At 45.8% G+C, this 23,118-nt stretch overlaps 1 long non-coding RNA gene across 2 annotated transcripts; it reads right to left on the minus strand.

Annotated features, from left to right (window-relative positions):
- Positions 1–4,618: 4,618 nt before the first annotated feature.
- On the minus strand, positions 4,619–10,072 carry LOC114581442 (uncharacterized). Of its 2 annotated transcripts, XR_003703335.2 has the most exons (3): positions 9,997–10,072; positions 9,118–9,305; positions 4,619–5,786 (listed from the first exon to the last, which is right to left on the minus strand). It is a non-coding gene; the product is annotated as an uncharacterized LOC114581442 (long non-coding RNA). The 2 variants fall into 2 exon arrangements; XR_013390390.1 differs by having other exon boundaries at positions 4,619–9,305.
- Between the last annotated feature and the right edge of the window lie 13,046 nt (positions 10,073–23,118).

Raw genomic sequence — 23,118 nt, forward strand, 5'->3', positions numbered from 1 at the left:
AGCTGGGCAACCAGATAGAAAATACAAGAATCAAGTGAAGACACTTCTTTGTAATAGCCTGTAAATATGTACTCTTAGTTTGCTTTGCTGGGCAAAATGCGTGTTAGGACCACAGCAGGAAAGGACCAACTCTGCCATGTTGGTTGCAAAGGGGACTCTGATGAGGCTCTGTTTGACGGACCCTTTAGTAGGAAAGTATGATTGCTAATGGAGAGGAGAGTGAGAGCCCAAAACTTCTAAAGGGAAAGTAGTAAAGGCATTGCATCTCATTATGGAAGACAAATTCATTTTGGAGCAAGTTCTCAAGCGTTCCTGACAAAAATAGGGCACTCTTGAAAATTTAGTAAGAGTGGAATAAACAAGAGGTACCCCAGTGTTGCAGACATGGGAAACATTAGGATTCGCTTTCTTTCCTGTGGATTCAGTTGCAAAATTTGATATAGGCGTATAATGTTGATTACAGTGAAATAGGAATCCACATATATTTGTATCCTGACTGGTTGTATTGGATCCAGATGGTTGCCAGAACTGTTTTTGCCTAGTGAGTTTTCATTCCTTGCAGCCACAACATGGTTCAGGTGCTCTCAGTCACTTACATCACAAATTAAATTCCCTTAAACCCATTCCTTGACTGAAAAGAGAGAGAGTGTTAAGATTTTTTGTGTAAATGTGTTGGAGGGGTGAGATGGGATGGTGGTGGTGGAGGAGGAAATAGCACTGTTGTCATGCCTAATAATAGTCGCTAGAGTCTGCTGTTGCACAGACTAGTGTGTTGGTCTTGCTTTACAAAGGAAAATGCATTTCTTGCCAGTGCAGCTGTTCAGATTGTGTACCCTCTTGTCCTGGCCACTTTGCTAAAAAAAAAAAGCTTAAAACCACCACCCTCTTCCCCTTTACTCTTCTTTTCAACCTGCTTTTTTATTTTTTTAAAAAAGGTACATGCCCCAAACGATGCTCCCTTTATTTCCTGCCCTGCCTCTCAAGATCTTGTGCTTTGTTGAGCTTCACTGGTCTTGGGAGAGCTGTTGCTAAACACTTCTCCTAAATTTGCTTCTCTGTACTTTGAACATGGTTGTTTGTTTTGCTCTTTCATGGTAATCCTGCTTCTGGGGCAACTTGTGACAAGCCTCAAATTGCCAACTTGCAGCTACCCAATCAATGCTTCTCCTCTTTCCTTCCTAGATAAAGAAAAGCATTTTATTTCCCATTGATTTCCCCCTCTAGACTAAGCATGCACGGTTTATTTTGTCCTTGTGCCATCTAACCTCCTTTATCATCTTTTGTGGCTCTCAACCAAGTCATCTCCAAAGGGCTCTTCACTCCTGCTCCACCTCCCCTTTGTGATGCCACATCACAAATGAATATGTAACACTTGAAATACCTTCCATGCCGGAAGAAACTTTTGAAATTATCTGCCTTGGAGACACAAGGCCTAAGACCCCTTGAGCTCACAGGCTAGCTGTGGCCTCAGCTCATGACTTGTGGGGGTGGGAGGGAAGATCCTTCTGCCAACCCAAATCTAAAATGTTAAGTTTCCTTCCTATTGCCTCCCCCCTTCTCATCTGCTGTGTGCACTTCAGCTTCTCTTTCATTCTCCGCTGTGCCAGTGAAGCTTAAAATGAGCTGTGCTTTTCAGAATGAAACAGAAAGCAGTGTGTCTTGCCAACTTCTTCTTCCTCCTCCTCCTTTCACACTCAGGTCCCAGGGCAATTAAAGCACAATGGTAAAAACGCAGAATCATAGAAATCTAGGGTTGGAAATGACCCCAAAGGTCATCTGGTCAAGTCTGCTGCAATGCATGAATGCAGGAATAGTTTAAAATAACTTACAATTGCAGAAATAAGATGGTGTGTGTGTGTGTGTGTGTGTGTGTGTGTGTGTGTGTTTGTAGTGCCAGGGTGAAGAGGTGTCCTTTCAGCATTCACTAAAAGCTATATAATGAAGTAACCAGACTTTGCTGATCTTAACCCATGACAGTGCCTGTAGGGAAGGAGGAAGCCATTCAGGTATTAAGGGCTGGTTATTTAGCACTTTAAACACTACTGTGAACACCTTGAATTGGGCTGGGAAATGAACTGGCAACCAGTGTAGCTGTTTTGAAATGGGGTTATGTGAGATCTAAATAGAACCCCAGCCAGTAATCTGGCTGCTGCATTTGGTACCACTTGAAGTTTTTGGGTAGTCTCCAAGGGCAGCCAGTTAACAGAGCATGGAGTGCAGTGTCCCACGTTTAATCGAAAGGGGTCATAACTGGTGAACCAGCTGTAGCTGGAAAAAAGCACTCCTAGCCCCCCAAACTCAATTGAGCCTCTGGTGATAGGGTTAAATTCAGGAACACTGCCAATCTGTAGACCTGCTCCTTCCAAGGGAGAGCAACCCTGTCTAGGCCAGGCCATCTCTACCTCCCAGACATGAGAACTCGAGACACATAACGTCTTGGTCTTTCCAGGATTCCAGCTTTAGTTTATTGGTCCACATCCAGCCCATCACTGCCTCCAAGCGCAGATCCAGTACCTCAACCACTGCTCCTGATTCAGATGGAACACACACAGGGAGAGTGAGTGAGTGCTGGGTATCATCTGCATATTTATGGCACTTCACTCCAAATTACCTGACGACAGCTCCCAAAGCTTTCATGCAGATGTGAAGTAGCATGGAGGGGACTATATGGAACGCTGTAGGACACCACAATACAACTTGCATGGTGTTGAAACAGTGGCCTCTCATAAGTACTTTCTGGAAATGGCCCTGAAATTAGGAGTGGAACCCTTGAAGCATGGTGTCCCCCATCTCTAGAAGGATACTGTGGTCAACAGTAGCAAAAGCTGCTGGGTGATTGAGGAGAATGAGCAAGGTCACACTGCTCTCCATATCTCTCTTGTGACAGATGCAATCAACCAGGGCAACCAAGGCAGTGATCAGGTCTGAAGCCAGACTGGAATGGACCCAAGGCTGGGCTGCTGCCACTGTATCTAAAAAGGGGATATTTACCACTGTGAAGGAGTTGTTTCTGGGTTCAGAGAGGTCTTCTTAACTTGGAATTGCAGGACTTGGAACATGGTTGAAGTTCAAGGGCATAGCAAGAAACCGAAAATAAACCTGTACCAGTTTCCTGACTGAAGTGAATGCACATATGGAATTCTATATTATAAACCAAATAAGTGTGTGTATAATAAGTGGCATGGTAACAAATCAAGTCATGGTTTGTAACTCTGAAATTACAAGTGTTTTCTGAAGCCAAATGACGGTCCCTTCCAAAGCTTGACAGCAGACATTTCCTGGCCTAGTCTTCCCTTCTGCCTTCACATGGGACAGACAGGTCTTCATTAACCCCAGAAGGATGGGTGGGGGGTGGCTGTCCCAACCCAGCACTGGCCAATTGAGGGTCCCTTCAGGAGTCCATGGCAGGAAATTCCTAGCCTGGGTTTCAGGGAATACAAGACTTTAAGTAGTTCCAAAGTAAGTGTGGGAGTGCTGAGTGCAATATTAAGACTGAGATTCAAAATGGTGGAACAGAATATTCCTCTCAGCCCTTCTGGTAAAATACTTCCCCTTCCTGTTTTCTGATCCTTTTGTTACAGAATTCGGAAACCTGTGACCCACCAGATGTTATCATTGGACTCCCAACTCCCATCAACCTTAGCTAGCATGGGTAGTGCTCTGGGCTGATGGGAGTTTAGTCCAGAAACATCTGAAGTGCTGCAGATTCCCTGTCCATGCTTTACTTGCAACAGCCACCTTGTTTTTACCCTGTTTTTGCATTATTTTGCCTTTGACCAGTAGTTCCCAAGTGTTTTTCCCCATGGACCACTTGATAGTCGCTTAGGATCGTGGCAGACTACTTAATTATTTTTCTGCCTGCCATAGCAGCTGCAATGCACTGTGCCAGATGCTTATTTATAAAGGTATTTTTACGGTTGCTTTAATTTCTTATATATTGTATTACAATCTGAATTCCATGAAATTCAGGTTGTAAAATAAGTAGTACGAGAAACAATAAAATACAATTAAGAGCCAGTGCTGATATTTAATGTGATGAATGTGCTGTCTCCCATCCTAAACCACAAATCCAGTGTCACAATGTGGAATGAAGCTTGTTGACCAGTTTGGAAACCCCTGCCTTAGACTACTGGTTTTAAATGGAAAGTAAGAATCTCAGTGCATGAGATTGCAGTGATGAGCAGAATACCCCCAGAGTTTGATTCTGTGTTGCCTGATTCATTTTTTGTGCCCGTTTGCCTGTATCATGCGGTGATGCTGTGAATTTAGTAGTAGGATGCTTTCAGCTGTATGTGGATTAGTGGATTGGTTGCATGTAACGGTTTGAATCCAGAGTAAGTTAATTCAACTTCGTTCCCAGTGAAACCAGTAGGATGTCAATCAGTCATGAGTAACTTTCCACACTGATTTCATCAGAATTGGAGTGACTTGCTCTGGAGCCAGGCCAAAAATTTTACGGCATAGGTTGGCAAAGTTTGTAGTGCTGATTCTTAAGTGAAAATTCAAAAATGAGATACACTTGTGAAATTCTGCTCCTGTTTCTTCTCTCCCCCCCCCCCCCGCACCCTCCGGCCAAGCACAGCTTCCCCCACTCTTGTGAATAAGTACAAAGATGCAACTGTGTTGAAAGTTTATTTTCGTAATGCAAACATCCTGTAATACCTGTCCCCTCTCCTTTCAAGCACATAATCACAGCTAGTGACCTTCAGACAGTTACCCAAACAACGAAGGTCTTTAAGGGTATGTTGGTCATGGGGTGTTTGCACATGTATGGCCAGCTTCCATATACATGTACCAAGCATCATGTGATATTTTACTCGCCCCCTACTCTGCCCCCAGCAAATTCCCAAACCCTTCTACTTTCTAAAAGCATATTCAGGTAGGGGTGTGTGGCAGGGTAGAAGGTATCATGCACAGATTGTAGCAAAGTTGGAAAGAGGGTATTGGCAGAATAACTTCTGAGCATCCTTAGTTGATGCCAATAAATGGGCCTTCCCCCCCAGGTCTTGTTCTCCACCCCTACCTCCTACTTAGATTCAGTTATGAGTCACATGTTACAAGCATTATTGTTGGGAGTGTCATGTACTATATTTTGGGGAAAGAGATGCATCTGTATTTGAGTGACAGTCCGGCTGTGTGTGTTCAACCATGATGCCCTCCTGTCTATGGCCATGTGGCATTTCCACCTTCCCCTCCCCTCCACCCTTTCCCTGGTCTTGTGCCAGTCTCTGCTCCTCCTTGTTGCCTCCGTTGCTCACAGTACACTCATCCATAAAGTAGGAAACACTACACTTGGACACGAGCGTTTAGTAGTGCTTTCTACTTTATGGATGAGTCCACTGTCCATAAAGTGCAGCTGCTGGTCATGGGTTGGCTCTCGGCGTCTTCTTCAGCTGTCGCTGGCTGTTTGTGAGCTGGTCCCCACCCCCTTTAATCTCCCCTGCGCCCGCCCGCTGGCAGCTCCCTGGTTGTGAAATAACAGAGAGATACTAGCAGGAGGGGAGGTTTGACTTACCCTGCCTTGTGGGTTTTGGGTGAGACAGCAGTTTTTACAGAATTAAAAAACGTCCTTCCTTCCCCATAGGGCTCACAGACTACATAAGGCTTTATTCTGCATTAGGAAGCGAGGAACAAAACTGAAGGAGACTTGCATGTTCAGCAAAATATTGCAGTAAATATTTAAAAGCTCCTTTACACCTGCAAATACTTACTTGCCTTTATCCTTCTCCGCCTTCCGTGCCTGGTTCCTTTCATTGTCTTTGGAAAAGGGGCCTGCCTCTCTTTCTCTGCAGAAAGGTAAAAGTTCATTTAAGGCATATGCACAGATAAAAACTGAAAGAAGCAAAAACAAGTTCATGTGGTTCGGATTTTCAGATGGTCATTGGAGCTGGCTGCCTTTGAAGAAAGGGCAAATGAGAACCCACTTCATGTGGCAATTGATGGCATGCTGATGCCCTCAGCCTGCCCTCTTTCTCCTACGGGGATGTTCTGAGCCCAAAGTAAAAGGCAAACACATCATTGGCAGAGCAAATGCCTCTGTGTTCATCCTCTTTTATCCCACCACCCAGAGGACGCTTGCTACCATAATCCAATTTCTTCCCTTCCCCTTTGCTGTCTCTTGTGCTTGGAACTCTCTTCCCAGCACAACTATGAGAAGTCCCCACCCCCCACCCCTTCTATCAAATCACTCCTCGAAATCCACATTGTTTGTCAAGCATTTGGCACGGTCCCTTAATCCCCATATATTAGATCTAAGTGTGTACAAATAAGCCGGATATATATTTTTCATTTGTTCAATCTCAACCCCTTTGTCAGATATTAGATTGTAACCTCCTTGGGGCAGGGACTGGCGTTTTAGTTGCTGCTCTTTAAAGTGCTGGTCACATTGAGAGTGACTGACCTATTCATAATCATAATGGCAAATAAGTCTGGGGAAGTTTGGAACAGAGGATCTGACTCCCAGCCACCTCTGATTTCGCTGGCTCCGATAATTGATAATAAAAATACACGTGTTTTGGTTCACCCAACATATGAGCGGAGGGCATAATCCAGATATCCTACTTGAAACCCCATAACTCAACTAAAAGATTTCCAGATAGTTTCCCTCACTGCTCCAGATCCTATGTTCTGCTGTGCTATAACTACTTAGAATTTATGTCTCACATGCTTAAATCTAGAGGGTAGTTTACTGGGGGACATTATATTAGTGGTTACTTACTGCCTGTTCCTGTGGCTTTATGAGAAAAGCTCAACCATTTTTCACTAGTGGTGACAAACTGAATAGGGAACTAAGTAGAGCATTTTAATGAAACTAGCTGAGTGGGAATTTTTTGGCATTGCTTTTTTTAGTATTTAACCCCTTAACCAAAGATCTTATGTTTTCTTGAGAGAGTTAAAGAAAGAAATGTTGTGGAGACTGGAGTGTGTGGCTCATCAAGTCTGGAGTAGGTCTCTGCTATTTCTGATAAAATTTAAGAGAGATGAGCAATTGGCCTTGAAGACCGAGAAAATTGTCTGGGTAGAGGCTTTCTATAACCATATATCAAATTCTTCTTCCTCTTCTTCTTCTTCAAGCCGGTCCACCAAATATTATGATTATTTAATTTGAATTTTACATGTGGGTTAGCTATAGTTCTGTTTTTTTTTTGTAGTGCACACATCACTGAGTTTCAGAATTATAAACATTTAAAGGTTTTCAAGGCTAGGATCCAATAGCCCATGAAACTAGTTGGTGCCAGCTAGTTGCATGGTTGAATAATTTGAATACATCTAATAATTGCCTCCTTGCTAGAAACATGCAAGTGATTAGCGGGCTGTGTGCCAGTTTAATGGGCGAGACAAATGTAATGCTGGTGGATCTTGTGTGTGTGCTCGCGTGTGAGCGGCAAGTGTTAAAATGTAAAACTAGGTCAGTACAGATGCATTGCACGAGGCAAAGTAACTCCTTAGATCCCTGCCCATATAGGCTACCATAAGGAAAATGAAAGTGTATTTTTAAAAAGTATTTTGCCTCCTTCCCAATCCCAAAGGGACAAAGCTGCAATCAATCCCAAGCCCGTTAAAACAACCATTGTATTTCTAATCAAAGCATTATTATTATTATTTTTTAAAAAACGTTTTAAGTACTGTCCTTTAAAAAAATGTTATAATGTGAAGTTTTGGCAGGTCTCTTAATTGAGAAAATTCTGCAGAATTGGGGTACAATGAGGAGGACCCTGCTTTTCCCCCTGGTAGATCTTAGTAGAACAAAGAGGTGAAGGTTGGGGAAAAAGGGCCTCTGACACTGAGCGAAATTCTTGGGATCTCCCTTCCCATACAGAATTTGCAGATTCAGGTAGGCTACAAAGTGGGGACGTCTGATTGTAATGCACTATATTGAACACAGGCCCAGTCATGTATGGCACTCTGAGAAGGGCTCGTGTTCTGCAAAACTATCTTGAGAATATGCTAGGGTGGGAAAATTTATTCTAGGTTTGATCTCACATAAACTACAGGTTTTGTGGAAATGGCTTAGTCTTGTAATGTTTTGGTTCTAAAAGAACTAGGCAACTTAACTTCAGCAAACTTGGCAACTCGGGAGTGTTGGTTTTTTTTACCCCAACCTATAGAACAGTTTACCTATTTATATACAGTGTAAAGTTTTCCTTTTAATATATCTGCATAGAATTGTCTTCTAAGTTAAGGAAATTTAAGGAAATTGGCAGAGTAAATAGATTATCAACTAAGATTAAACATATAAAACTATTAATGTGTAAACAGGCCTTAAGAACCACTTACTTGGAAGTAAGCCTCGCTGATTTTAGTGGGACTTACTCCTGAGTAAAATTCCATAGTATTGTAGCGTCAGTTCAGTAATAAGGCCACATTAAACTTAATGAGACTTTCTTTAAGTAGACACACATAGGACTGCACTGTCAGACTTTCCCCATAATAGATGCAAAATGGTTTGTTCAGTTTGATGCAATAATATGTGGCTATACCTTTGATTTCAAGAGAGCAACAGAGAAATAGTTGGAGCTTTCCTTCCACAATAGCTGGGGTGGTTGTATCCAATGTTCATCCTACACATGGCAGACACATTGAATATAATTAGCATGACTAATTTAGGTTCATTAATTTCAATGTGTCTACTCTGATTAGAACTTAGTTGGATGCAACCCATTTGGTTTAACAGAAAACTTAATGAGGTTTTGTTTTTTAATATAGTGACTGGTATTCAGGGGACATTAGGAGTCTTGTTTGCTTTCATTTGCCTAGATGGCGGGCACTAGGTTGGCAAAGGCTGATCTATACGCTGTATCTCTTGCCTTTCCTGTTTTCTATCTCTTACTTTCTCTCCCTGCCCTTTCAGCAAGTTCCTGTTTGGGGTTAAGACTGAATCCTTCATACATTAGTTACTTGCCCCACAACCCTGAACACCTTTATGCAAAATTCCCCCTGCTTTCCTTCTGAGCACTGCTTGTAAGTACGTCTTGGGCACAGCATGAAGGAGGCCTTATCTTCACTATCCACATGCTCTAAAATGGAAAATAACCTGAAATGGTGTTTATTATCCCTCCTCCTTACCCCTGTTAGATTCCAAAAGTGGGGAAAGGATCTCCATGTTCCGTATCTTACCAACTGTCTTGGTCCATAGACTTCTCTTGGAACGAGATTCACGATGGCAGTGGAACTGTCCTCCAAGACCCCCAGGCAATGATCCCAGACCAGCTCATGTTTCATCAAAGAGACTCTTGTGGTCAAATGCTGCGGGGACGGGCATTCCTGCCAAACTCCACACATTTCTGCAATAGAAAGGAGCTGCCCTAAAAACCAGAGAGAGGAGGAGGACAGGTTAGGAAAATGGCTGCAAGGTCAATCAACTGTTGCTTGCTTGAACAGAGGTGTTCGTCTTCTTTCCTATCAGTAGAGGGCAGGCATGTTGAAATTTCACAGCGCCCTTTCAGTGAAGGGCCTGAATAAGCATGAGTGTGCACCCACTGACTGTGCACAGCCGCCATATTTCCCCTTTGCATAAGCCACCCGTGTGACATCTTTCGGAACTTCCCTATTCTTACTTCCCAGTCTACGCCTGTTTAGGAGGGCTGGGGGGGGGGAGTTAGAACTAATAGCTTACATGCCGATGAACACCCCCGCATGCTCCCAATTCCTCATGCCCCTCTTTAAAAATTCAGGTTTTGTTCTTCGAACAAGAAGACGGACTAAGATTAGCTTTGGCCCAGATCCCCATCCTTCTGTCTCCCAAACACCAGCCTCATTCTTCCTCTTGTTCCTTCCTAGACATGATGATAGAACTCCAGGAGTCCTAGAGCATAACACCCACCCAGCGCATGGATGCAGCGTGCTCTCTCCAAGAGCCTCAGCCGCCTTATCTCTGATTGCACAGCCCTTTCCTGCCCTCCTGCATTCCCAGCTAGAACCCAGGACTCTTCAGTCAAGTAGCCCCGCTCTTCCCAACTCCCCGCCCAGGGATCCTGTCAGCCCACAGCAGTCTACCTCTTGGGTCGCTTGCAATCTACCGGGCCAGCCGGGGAGACCAGTCGCCAGCTGAAGTCAAGAGATGGAAGTGCCAGTGCTTGGCCCATTTATAGACGCCTTGCCGCACTGAGCCCGCCTCGCGTCTCCTCCCACTTGGGGAGAGAGATAATCACATGACTGTTTGCTATCTCTCCCCTCCCTGCCCCAAACCACAGGAAACGACAAGAGGCCTCTCTCCCCGAACTGGGGCAGGAAATTGCAAACATCCCCCCCTCCTGCCCCGAGCTCAGAGTCTTGCACACCCCTCCCACCTGATGCACCCAGGAGCTGTGGTTGATCTCTTTGTGGGGGCAGCTTCTGGCTAGGTTTGCCTCCAGCAAAACAAAGGGAGCAGAAGGGTCCCGGGGGGCCGCAGACACCTGCATCCTCTGGTAAAGCTCAGGGCGTGTACATGTGGAACAAAGGCCTGACTATAGAAGCATCTTACGGAACCGAAACAAATTTCTCTTGAGCCCTTTCTTTTTGTGGGGGGCGGGTGGAGGAAAGGGGAGGCAGCTCTGGGGCCCTTTCAGGGCTGTGTTTGGGGACGTGGAGCTACAACTGTGCTATCGGGCACTTTATATGAATGAGTGCTTAGCGAAGGCTGACCTTGCAACAGTTGGCTGGTCTCTGTCACCCATGCAGTGTTCAAATGCAGGTTTTCCTGTGCACATGTTCTGACCCTCTCGCAAGTGTGTGTCTGGCCCTCTTACAAGTGCCTAAAGCAAAGCTAGCTTGAAGGGTGTGGAAGTTGCCAAAAGACGGGCAAATCTCCTGCTGTGCTTCTCCTAACCCACTTCATCAAAACTAAAACAGACAGGACCTTTGGGTTTGGCCTAGAAGTTGGATGGTGTGTATGAGTGATTGTCTATTTTATGGTTTTGGGAGGCAATACAGTCAACTCAGGGTTTCTCCACAAGGGTTTCTGGATGTTGTCGCTTGCTGACATTCCTCACCACATGTCTGTCTCACTGAGTAGCTCACTACTAGGTGGGGAGAGCAAATAAAATCCTCATGAGATTGCTTAAAGTGCTCCCTTTCTTACCCTAAGTTAGCCTTTGCTAGCCTGGTGTCCTGTGTAGGCTTTGGACAACAACGCAGGCTGGAGCTGATGGGAACCGTAATCCAAATCATCTAGGGCTTGCTGAAAGCTGCCCCAGGTTATCTCATAAGGGCCCTGAAGTGAGAACTTGTGCTAGCTCACAACACTCTTCCTCATTCACAAAGTGCCTGCGTGCTAATTTGTGTTGGGCGTGCACATGTGCCCTGCTTTGCAAATGCACTTTTCGAAGTAGTGCAAAGAAGCTGTGCTGAGGTGTAGGCAGAGTTTTTTCTGTAGTGCAGGCACGTCCCAACAGGTAGATCGTGATCTCCTGGTAGATCACTGGACGTCTGCGGTAGATCACTGGTAGACTGGTAGATTGGTAGATAACTGTCTTCCCCCAAAGAAGCTCAACAACTTTTGCTCCCCTAAAAAAGCTCAACAACTTTGACCTGAACCCCCCAAAAGGGGGTAGATCACTGCCAGTTTTTAACTCTGTGAGTAGATCACAGTCTCTTGGCCACCCCTGCTGTAGTGGAATCCATGCTATGGAACATGCTTCTTAGACATCCACACTTGGTCCCATCTCTGTTTCTCTCCCTACACCCAACCCTCTGCAAGTTGAGATGTTCTTATTTAGGATAATCCTTTCTATTTGTGTAATGATTGGGTAATGTTAAACTTCTGCCCAATGGCTTTTGAGATTCTCTTAGTCAATTGCAGAAGTCTTTCCTCTTCCAGTAGTGTTATGTTCCTACTGTGTGTTAGTTTTGCAGCCGGGAGGTGTTTCATGGTGGCTTTTGGTACTGTGCTTATTCTACTTCTGTATTTTGCCTTGAATAAATATGTGTGTGTATAAATACTCCTCGCACACTAACTTCTGCATGTGAGTTTGTGTATGTCCAGGCTCTGGTATGCAACCATATATTTAGCTACCAGCCTTGGATAGATCTGGAGAGGGGTATAATCAAACTCCTAGGTTCCTATATCAAATTTCCAGGTAACCTGCTGGCAAGAGGAGTTGTTTTGACTGCAATTCAGTTGACAGAGAAAAACAAACACTCTGCAACTTTTTTTATTGAGCAATCCTATATCCTGTCTTCCTTTCCCCGCCACTACACCTCCCTGCAGCTTTGCTTAGAGCCCAGTGATAATTTTTCATGATATTCTCATGGTTTTGGAAGAGGCCTCTTGTTCCTGCCCTCTCCCATCCTATATGTCTTAACTTTTTCTTTTGGTTTCTTTCCCCTTGTATTTTCTTTCTGGTCTCCTTCCTTTTTAGATCTCTGCATGCCTACAGCAGGTATGGGGAACTTTGGTCCCTCCAGCTACTGCCATTGGCCTTGCGGAGACTGGTGGAAGCTGTTGTTCGGCAACATCGGGAGGGTCACAAGTACCCCACTACTGGCCTTTAAATGTTGTTTTTCAGACCCTCTCTGCCAAGAGCTCTTGCAAATCTGCTATGGAGTCCCATGGATGTTCTAAGGCAGGGGAGGTGCAATGCTGATCAGCTGCAGGCAGCATGGGCAGCAGCCCTGGCATGCTGGGAGTTATAGTAGTCCATCAAGATCTGGACAGCCACAGGTTAGCCACTCCTCTTGGTTCATGCAAGGGCCTGGCTCATTGGTAAGGATCACAGCTCAGTGGTGGAGTGCATAAACTGTACACTGAAGGTTCCAGGTTCAGTGCTTCAGACTCTGGAGAGTCAACTAGTGTCATGGACTGGCTGGATGCAGAGGAGTGGTCTGAGGCACCATTTTGGGAAACCCCAAGGGAAGAAGGCTCAGAGCCAGGGGATTGGTTGTGGGACCACGATGAGTAGTCAAAGGGAGCAGACTGGGAGGAGGAGGTGTTGGGAGATAAAGAGGGTTTAGTGAGCAGGAAGAGTCTGGCAGAGAGCAGTTCAGAATACAGTGTTACCTTGGTTTACGAACTTAATCCGTTCCGGAAGTCCATTCTTAAACCAAAGCGTTCTTAAACCAAGGCGTGCTTTCCCATAGCAGCTGGGGACTCAATTTACAAATGGAACGCACTCAACAGGAAGCAGAACAGGTTCTGCTTCCAAGGCGAAGTTCACAAACCAAAACACCTACTTCTGGGTTTGCAGCGTTCTTAATCCAAGTTGTTCATAAACTAAGCTGTTTTTAAACCGAGGCACCACTGTAAAAGGCTGGAGAGGAGGGGAGTCAAGAGGCAGAGCCAAGGCAGGCTGCTGGAGAAGCCAGAGCATCTCCCTCTCCTGTTGCAACCAGCTGCCCTCCCTGCTGGTCTCCCAGAACCTGAAGAGGTAGGAAGAGGACAGAGCAAAGATAGACAGGATGCCAGAAGAGGAGTAGGAGTTTGGATTTGATATCCTGCTTTATCACTACCTGAAGGAGCCTCAAAGCAGCTAACATTTTCCTTTCCCTTCCTCCCCCACAACAAACACTCTGTGAGAGACTTCAAAGAAGTGTGACTAGCCCAAGGTCACCCAGCAGCTGCATGTGGAGGAGTGGAGACACGAACCCGGTTCCCCAGATTACGAGTCCACCGCTCTTAACCACTACACCACACTGGCTCAGAGTCTTATATTGCTTAGGAAAGACCCAGGAGGAGGAGACTTTGGGAACTTCAGTCGTCGCAACTGCCTCACTGGGGCAAGATCTACATGGAAGAGTTACTGTATTCACTAAGCTTGGCCTCCTGAGCTGTTTGGTTTCTTTGACTAAAGAGAGTTAACTTCGCTGGCGCTGTGTGAGTTAATTCTGCTCTGCTCCTGACACCCGCCCTGATAGCTTAGGTGGACATAGAGGCTAACCTGATATAAGGAGCTTATTGGCTGGGCCTGACTCGGATGCTGTCAACCCTCCCATGTCACAGTTTACAATGTGAGAGTGTCGGAGATGGTCAAGCTCTCTTTTGAGCAACTCTTCCACAAGTACCACCCTTCTCATTGAGGAACTGTGATAAGGCTTCTGGAGAATTCCAGGACTGGGGGGGGGGGGGGGGGGGGAGACAGACAGAAAAGCAGTGGCTAGGGAAAAACTGAATGCAAGGGAATAGGAATGGCGAATGCTGCTCCCCTCCAAATCCTGAGATGATGGCTTCCTTTTACTAGGCAGACCTCTCTAGCAGATGCTGCTTTTTATTTCTTCCTGCCATCTGCTTGTGATGTGCTATAATGTGGGAGCCTACTCTTTAATACATGTCTGCACCTAATTCTGAATACAACCCTAACCCAACCTGTTACAATTTGAAATCACACAGTTTTGGAGGTGGGAGTAGTGCATTTGTAAAGGTTTTGGAAAGTGTTGGGGCACTGGAAAAATAAGTTGGCTGAGATAGAAGACTAAATATGTGACAGCTGGAAGGTGTCATAATTGCTGGAACACTCCCCCCCCCCTTTCAATTTGTTGGGTTGTGTAAAATCTGTGGGCCATAGCAGACATTTTTTTCCCCTGAAGGCATTATGAGCAGAAATATATCCACCAAAACTTTCTGTTGGTTTGAAGGTGGCATAATTGGCATGGTTATCAGAGATTTCCCTGAATAAAACAAGGAGAGCTTGCTGGATCAGGTCAATGGCCCATCTAGTCCAACCAGATGCCCATGGCAAGACTGCAAGCAGAATCTTGAGTGCCCACCTGCAGTTGCTACCAACTGATAGTAGCCATTGACAATCTTATCCTTCAGTAAATTGTCTAATAATCATTTAAAGCCACCCCCCCCCAAATAGGCCTTGAGGCACCCGGTTAGCCAGTGTTGGGTGTAGGGGGCGGGACTAAATCAGCTTATCTGGCACACTTGAACCCATGTTTTTGCTGGCATCCATCTATCTTGGGAGACAATGGAAGAGTGTGGGATGCCTTCTTCTTCCCCCTAGAAGCCAAAGGCTCTCCCATCTTGAGACCTGTGCAGAATACTGGCTAGGGGACTGGTATGTGCAAAAAGGTAGTGTAGATGGTGGCAGAGAGCCTACTGTACTCAATTTGTCATATTCTTGGTTGACTTGCCTAAGCAAACATATCTTGCCTTTTCATCCCTGAAGGTTCAAAAGAGAGAAGAATCACAAAACAACATTGGGGTCAATAATAGTACGCTAACCTAACAGTAGTTACAAAACTATTATACATGTTAAAAAAATTATTCCACCCTCCCTCCAGAGAGCTTGGACCACTGTACACCCCCACCCCCCATTTTGTTCTTGCAACACCCCTGTGAGGTAGACTAGGATGAGATAGTGCCTACCCAGAGAGCTTTGTGGCAGAGTGGGGACTTGAGCCCAGCCATCCCAAGCCTTGTTAAACACTTGCTACTGTTCCACACTGACTCTCACAAATGCTCACCCCAATCCAACTTGGGGGCCCCTTTTCAAAATAAATGTCAAGCGATGGGAGGTCTGATCTTGGAACTCCAACATCTCATCTCTCTCCCCCTTGACCACCACCCTTTGTGGAAAAGCACACCCCCTCCCTCTCCCCCCCCCCACCCCCCCGCTTTTCTCCCATATTCAATGAGATCTCATTACATGATTCCAGGTACTCCCTAGTTCCGTTTTCTAAGGAGGAAGTGCTCTTCTCTGTGGTAAACGTGGGCACCAAGCCCAGCTCAGTAAGTTTCTCATGAAACTACAATTTGGGAGTTTTTATTCCTGCTAATTCCCTGCTTTAACTTGCTTTATGAGTGAGAACGGTACTGGAATCCGGCCGGAAGTTTTGTCAGGGATTCTTCTGCTAAAGTTGTGTGTGTGTCGTGCGTTTTACAACTTTGTGTTTCCCATGATGCATGTGTGCTGAATGGATTGGGACAAACGAGGATGTTTAGGAAGTGGAGAGACTGCAGTTCCACCACTCATTTGAGAATGGGGATTCTTTAGGCCTGTCTTGGCTTCTCCAGTGAAATCACCAACTAGACTCACACAAACACCCCACATCCCCTAGGCAACATAACATTAGTCAGTCTTCCCTCACTGTTGCTTTCAGAGCTTACCAGGCAGGACATCTTATCTGATGATGAGAGGTGGTTATTTATTTATTTCATTTTAGGCAAGCCAAGAAACAGTGGTTGCAGAAGCTGAAATGTTCACCCTTTAACAACTAGAAGCACCCATTCGTTTCTCGTATCAGAAAACAGTAGAAGGTATTGAGGCATTTGGGATCTCTGTTTTTCTTCTTCTTTTTCCCAAAGCAAGAGGAAGGTTCTGCCCTTCCCGAGGCATTTGCAGTGTAATAAGAACACACGGCCCCAACTGTCTACTGCTGTGACCAGCTGAGAAAAGTGCAGGGATAAGGATGGTGAGGTGAGGCTTTATGGCTGGTTGGAGAAGCTCGGTGGGCATTGGGTGGCATGCTGTCTCTGGATATAGTGGTCCTCTTTAGTCGTGGTGGCTGCGTGGGACTTCCTTCCCCTTGCCTCATGCAGTTGGCCACTAAATTCCAGCCACCTGGGGGGCAACAACAGGTGAGGACTATTGCCTTCAGCACCTTCCTGTGGGCATCCAAGAGCCATCTAGCTGGTACCTGGGAAGCAGGCTGCTGAATTAAATGGGCTGATCTAGCAGGGCTGGAAGCAGTCTAGGGAATATGGGCTATTCCATTTTCTGAGCTATGGCTAGCTGAGACACCATAGCTCTGCAGCAAGAGGAATTAAACATTTTCCCACCAACATGAGAACATAGAAAGAACATTGAAAGTCCACCTAGCCCAGTTTTGTCTACTTTGACTGGCAACAGCTATCCAGGGTCTCAGGCAGGGGTCTTCTCCATTGCTTGCCATCTGATCCTTCTAAACTGGTTAAATCCATAGATTGAACAAAGGACCTTCTGAACACAGGACCTTCTTCATTCAAAGCAAGTGTTCTACCTCTGAATTCTTATTCTTACTTTTACATATGTATAAAACCAACTTTACAGCCTTAGGCCATCGTGTGCAACAAGACAAAAACAACACACACAAAAATACAAATTCTAAAAACAAAACCGTTCTTACAGGCTCTGAAAGCAATGAAACCATTCCTACAGATTCCTATGGAAAGCCTTAAACAAAGATGTCTTCAGTAGATACCCAAACATCATGATGTTGGGTGCCTGCCTAATTTTGGCTGGGAATTGATGCTGGAGTTGGCCACACCAAAAGCCCAGTTTCTAGGACAAACTAAATACACCCTTTGAGGAGCATAGTTGCTGGGCAGGGATATATGGGGTGAGGTAACCCCTTAGGTAGCCTGATCTCAAGTTGTTTAAGGTTTTAAATGCTAAAAGCAGAATCTTGAACTGCTCCCAGCTACATATTGTGGTACCTCACTCGTTAAACCTGGAGAAATGAATCATGACAACATTTGGGAATCTCTGTTGCAGGGGCCTTAATTGGGAAGTTTCCCAGGACCTGAGATTTTATTCTTCTGACTAATTTGCAAGGTTTGGAAACTCCTTGGCTAGGTGAGGTACGCCTCGGCCCCCTTGATTAATCATCACTGGGTTATTTATATCTTTGTGGAAGCCACAGATATAGTTGATCAACACCACCCACCATTTTGCAGTAGTGAGTTCTAAAATTGAGTGAAGGAAGTAGAATGTCGCCTTTCTTTGGTTTAAGACTCATTTGTCTTCTATCTTTACCAAGCTCTGTTGGTAGCATTCCCCTGCTTTCTCCTCAGTCACTTGTTTCAGTCCAATTCACGAGTTCATGTACTACTGTAGTAGCTCCCTGACCCCTATTAAATAATTACTTGAATTAGGCAGTCAGTTTTATGAATTGCTCTTTTGCTGGTCCTTTTTGTCATTCTCCTCTATGCATTTTCCTGTTCTGAGGTAGGAAGTAAACACTCTGTGCTGTTCTCAAGAAATAGTACAAAGAAGAAGCGTTAGGAAAATCAACCGTGAAAACAAGGGTATGATTTTTGCCGTCAGTCTTTTTTTATTGTTGTGTCCCTCATCAGTTACTTTCCAAAGTAGTGATGGAAAACCATGCCAGCAATAGCTGGTGAGCCGTAGCTTAGCCACCCCTGATCTACACCTACTGGCAGCAACACTCTTGCCCAAGATTTCAGACAAGGGTCTTTCCTGGCTTATTGGAGTTGCCAGGGGTTAAACCTTCAGCTCTACCACCGAGCTATGGCTATTTGGCAAATTCTTGGGTGTGGTGGCTGACTGACAGAGACTGACAGAGTCATCGTTTTTTAAAAAATAATAATGATAACAGCCTGCTTTTCCAGTTACATGTTCAAAGAGAAATGAAAATAAAAAAATAAAAAATAACATGAATAGAAAATGTATTTGCCTGTCTGAAAAGTATCTAGGGACAAATCCCACATGAAATGGGGATTCAAGTGTTAAGATTTGAATGGGGGCTTCCTCATTTTTAACACCCACTCAGCCTTGAAGCTAGCTGGCTGTGTTACTGAGGGCCAATTGCTCTGTCTTAGTCTTAACAGCCCTCCCAGCGTTGTTGTGAGGAGAAAATGGAGAAGAGGAACAATGCATGTTCCCATTGGCCTTGACTATTGGCCACCCTGGCTGGGACTGATGGGAGATGTACCGGTAGTTCAGCAGCAGCTGGAGGGTCAAGGGTTCCCCTGCCCTGTGCTACATGATAAAAGGACTTGCATGTTAAATTGGTCCCCATGTCCAGTGTTTTTAAAAGTATAGCATGTGCTCTCCAGAACCTGCTGTGCTTTTTGGGTGGGTCTGCTTCACCCCTCTGCTGTCTTGAGGTCTAATGTCAGCTTCAGGCATTTTTTTCTGGAGGGACTGACTTGGGTGAGGTGTTCTCTGTCCCCCTCTCTTGAGAAGCACTCCTTATTCACTCCCTACTGTTCTGCTGCCCTGCCTCCTGCCTCTGGGCCATTTCTGTATTGCCTCTTGGAGACAAGAGTTTGCTATCAGAAGGAACAAGTGGGACTAAAACATTGCTGTGTAGTCCCACTCCCAAAGGACACGCTTGTTTAGAGCTTGGGACAAGAGTCTTGTAGGGCTTCATCAGACCTTGGGGCAGTGGGGAGTATGCAGGTGTTAAGAAAGGGGTCTAGCATCCTCTTACAGTAGCCAACCAGATGTCTACAGGAAATCTGCAAGAAGAACCTGAGTGCAACAGCTCCCCAGCAGCTGGTCTTCAGAAGCATGCTGCCTATTGTAGTTAGTAGCTGAATCTGTTTAATTCTCTTTGGAACCCACCCAAGTTTTTGTCCTTCTTTTGCCTCCTGTGGGAGCAAATTCTATTGTTTAGACTTGCAGTATGAAGAAGGCTAGAGTGTTGTGTTTCTCTAGATTAGATAGGACAGAGGCTGATGAAATTATGTACCTAGGAAATATAATTTGTTTCTTTGTCCCCCTTCAACACTATTAACTTTTGGGCACTCTTAATCTGATTGACAGGAGATTCAGAACAGCCCCAATTCATAGAGCGGTGGTGATGGGTAAACAGAATCTCCATGTACGGAGATACAAGTCCATGCCAGTTAATGGCTGCTGCTGTGTGCGTGCCGGTGGGATGTGTCAACAGTGAGAAAGACCTGTTGCCTTCATGCCTGGCCTGTGAGCTTTCTAGAAACTTCTTCCTGGCCAGGGAGCTAGATGGTTCTGTCAGCAGGCATTTATGTTCTTGACGCATATTAGGTCACCCTGCCCTATATGCTTGTGTTCTCGCCTCTAGTTCCCTTTGCAGGGAGTTTCAGCTTAGCCTGGGAGAGGGAACTGCAGAGACCCAGAAACATTTGTCAGAAGAGAGACGGGGCAACCACATCCTGCCCAGAGCCTGAGAGAGGAAAAGCAAAGGCAGGCTTGCACATCGGTCTGTCTCTTGTCTCATGCGTAGTCTGTCTTGCTCTGGCTCCTCCTCCTCCCCCTCAAATTCACAGTCTCCTTTGCTCATTAGGGCCTTGCTGTACCCACATGGCAACAGCCCAAGGTCACAATCCTGTCACACATCTGCTTAATAATTGGGGAGAGGGGCTCAGGAAGAGAGGCTTATTTGCAGAGAGTGTGTGCAAAGTTGTGCAAAGTTGGTGGACCTAGCAAGGAGGACAAAAACTGGAGCTTGCCGGTTGTAAGCCTTGTAAGCCTCCTGTTTCCCTCAACCACTTTACGTTAAAAGCAGTCTGCAGTTTGTTATCATCTGGTTCATCTTTGCTTCTGAGCCTCTACTTTGGGAAGAGAGACCATAACTCAGTGGTAGAGCATTCTGAAGGTCCCAGGTTCAATCTCTGCCATCTCCAGTTGAAAGGACCTCGTACCAAGGATGGACCTGTGGCCCTCTTGGCATTGCTGTAGTCCAACTCCCATCATGCTTGACTGTTGGCCATACTGGTTGAGGCTGATGGGAGCTCAAGCCCAGTAACACCTGGAGGACCAAAGGTTCCCCACCTCTGAGGCAGTGGATGTTGGAAATGACCTCTGCCCTGGGACTCAGGAGAGAGCTGCTGCCATTCAAAGCAGGCACCATCAGGCTAAATGGTATTAAAGAGTTGGGTGAGTGTCAACACATGGCATCCTTAGGGAGCTGTTGAGTTCACAACATCTTGGTAGGGTCCAATGCGGACACATGCCTTTGTTCCCTGTTTAAGAAAACAAAAACACATTGGCCTGGCACTCCAGACAATGCTTCTGGGGTGCAGTGGGGAGCTGAGTGTAGCCACCATTTAAATATCCTACAGTGCTCTGTAGTGATGCTACATTGGTGGCATTGTGAGAAACTAAAATGGAGGCTTGACACAGCTGTCCGGCACTGCTGGAGATCTGCTGCTGTCTCCATTGCCAGATAAACCCACCAGGTCCCAGTGGTGGATGAGGGGGTCCTCCAGAGGGTGTTTTCCCCAGGGACCCCCTCCCAATCTAGAAGCAGCCCCATTAAGATAGTCCCCTGTGTTAAGGGGGGAAATGTGTAGCTTTCTTTACTGCAGAGCTGTGATCTGCCTGATGCTGCCATGCTGCTATGACTCCCCTTCTTTGTTAGGGGGCACGTAGAGGGAGGGAGGCTGGTGAGCCAGGCCCATCCCCAGCTAGTCCTGTTGCCCGCAGTTGCCTTTCCCGTCGCACCTCTCTGTAGGTGACTAGTGCTGCTGGTGGCATATCAGACTCCTCAAAGGGCTGCATTAAACTAGGGGAGAGGCCTCTAGTTTCTGACCTCTCATCTTGTCCCCTTAGGTGGATCCCAGCAGGGCAGCAGGGTTGCCAGCTCCTACGCTCTCATCCTTATTGACCCAGCATTGACTGCTGCTGTTCCCTGCGGCTGTCGCTGCCTCAGCAGCCTTGCTGACCCTGTTTTCTTAAGAGGTGAATGTCTAGCAGCAGCCTGCCAGAAAAGGTCACCAAAAATGGCAAGTCTCCCCACTCTGCCATGTTATTAACCTCCCTTGCCATCTGTGCTAGTCATTTTGCAGCCTATTGGCACCCGAAAAGTGTTGGGCGATTTGTGGGGCAGGGAGGTGAAGCTTTTCTAGTTTTCAGGTTTGGCTGCCCAGTTTGGTTGTTTGAAGGCAATTTTACCTCAGGTACATGCCTGTTTTACAACATGAAATTGCTTTAGAATTTGGTCTTCAACGCTGACAAATCTCCCACCCCACAATTCAGTTGCCTCCCCATTTTTCCAAAGCATATATGATAGAGGATTTAGGGGAGGGCATTCTCACAGTGCCCCCCCCATTTGTCCTAGTGTGTCCTTAAAGCATCCTGACATTTAGCAACTGAGGCTTTCCCACAGCCTTCAGATACAGTGATGGGGAAAGCACCACTTGCTAAATTTCAGGCTGCTGAGAAAGAGCAGGACCCATAAAGAGGTTGACTGTCTTGCATAACAGGCAGGGCTTAAGAGTAGGACTGCATCTGACGAAAGAAACATTTCTTATTTTATTAAGAATTTCTTGTAAGTAAATCGAAACAGATAACTTTGTCAATGAGTCATCGAGCTGATGCGAATTAATTGAGTCTGCATTAATTTGCGTATGAAGAAAACCAGCTTTTTCCGAACAGAAACTACTGTTACTTGATGCCCGCAATACCTTTCCTGGGGCCCCATTTCCTGTTGTGCTGAAGATTGGTGTGTGTGTAAGAATACCTCTTCTAAAGTCATTTTGTATTGGGGTATGTGTATGAAAATAATTTAGCATTAAAAGCTGCACAATTTTGCTGGGGGCATTTTTCTAATGAATCCAAAGGCTTTCCACTGAGCTCTTAGGAGTTTGTCTCTAGGGCTAACGCCGCAGTTACCACTTGAGCCTCTCAGCCTGGGTGGGAGATGTCATGGGTGCCTAACCCCCCAGGCTTTCAAATTTCTGCTTTATTGACTGAGCTAAAAAAGGCCTGGCGTGTAAGCCTCCCCTTCCCCATCAGAAACCCCACCTGCTTCCTCTCCAGTTATACCGTTCCCTTCACTTCCCCATTCTCTCAAAACTTGGGGGGGGGGGGGCGGCAGGCCAGAGTGGGGCGGGTAGGGCAGAGTGGTCTCTGCAAGGGCTCAAATCAAAACCTGTGAAAGTGGGTGAATGTTGGGGTGGGGGAAGGGACTTCAACTCCCTGTATACTTGTCGCTGGGACTGTCACCAGAGCCAGCTGCAGTTTCATCGTTTTCTGAGAAACATCCCCCCTCTCCTCAGAGAAGCAATTTCAGGGGTTTGTTTGGAAAAAAGAAGCGCAGCTGGGATATTGTATATAAAGGTGTACATCTGGAGGATTTAAAGAACCCAAGGCTAGAGTGGCCTCATAGGCAAGAGACCTGAACGAGGATATAAGATCCCCTCAACCCTCCCAGGATTCGCACTGTGCCCTTGGGCAAGTCACTCTCTCTTTGCTTCAGTTCTCATCTTGTCTCTGAAATGAGTCTAAAGAGAAGTTGCCTCCTAAGGCTAGTGCCACAAAAACCTAACAAAATAAATAAAGTTTTTGTGGGGTGAGGAGGGTTTACTCTCTTAAGGGTCAATACAAACTCACAAGGGCTCAGATGATCAATGGCCATGAGCCCCTTTTCAAGAACAGAATAAATATGGCTACCCAGTTTAAGGCACGAGGCACAAAAGACTCCTGGGGGGCTGTGGTTGAGGCAAAAAAATGCTGGAGTAATGTGCAGCTTTTGAAAAAAAAGGACATTTGT

This window comes from Podarcis muralis, chromosome 13 (assembly GCF_964188315.1).
Source record: "Podarcis muralis chromosome 13, rPodMur119.hap1.1, whole genome shotgun sequence".
Lineage (NCBI taxonomy): Eukaryota > Metazoa > Chordata > Lepidosauria > Squamata > Lacertidae > Podarcis > Podarcis muralis.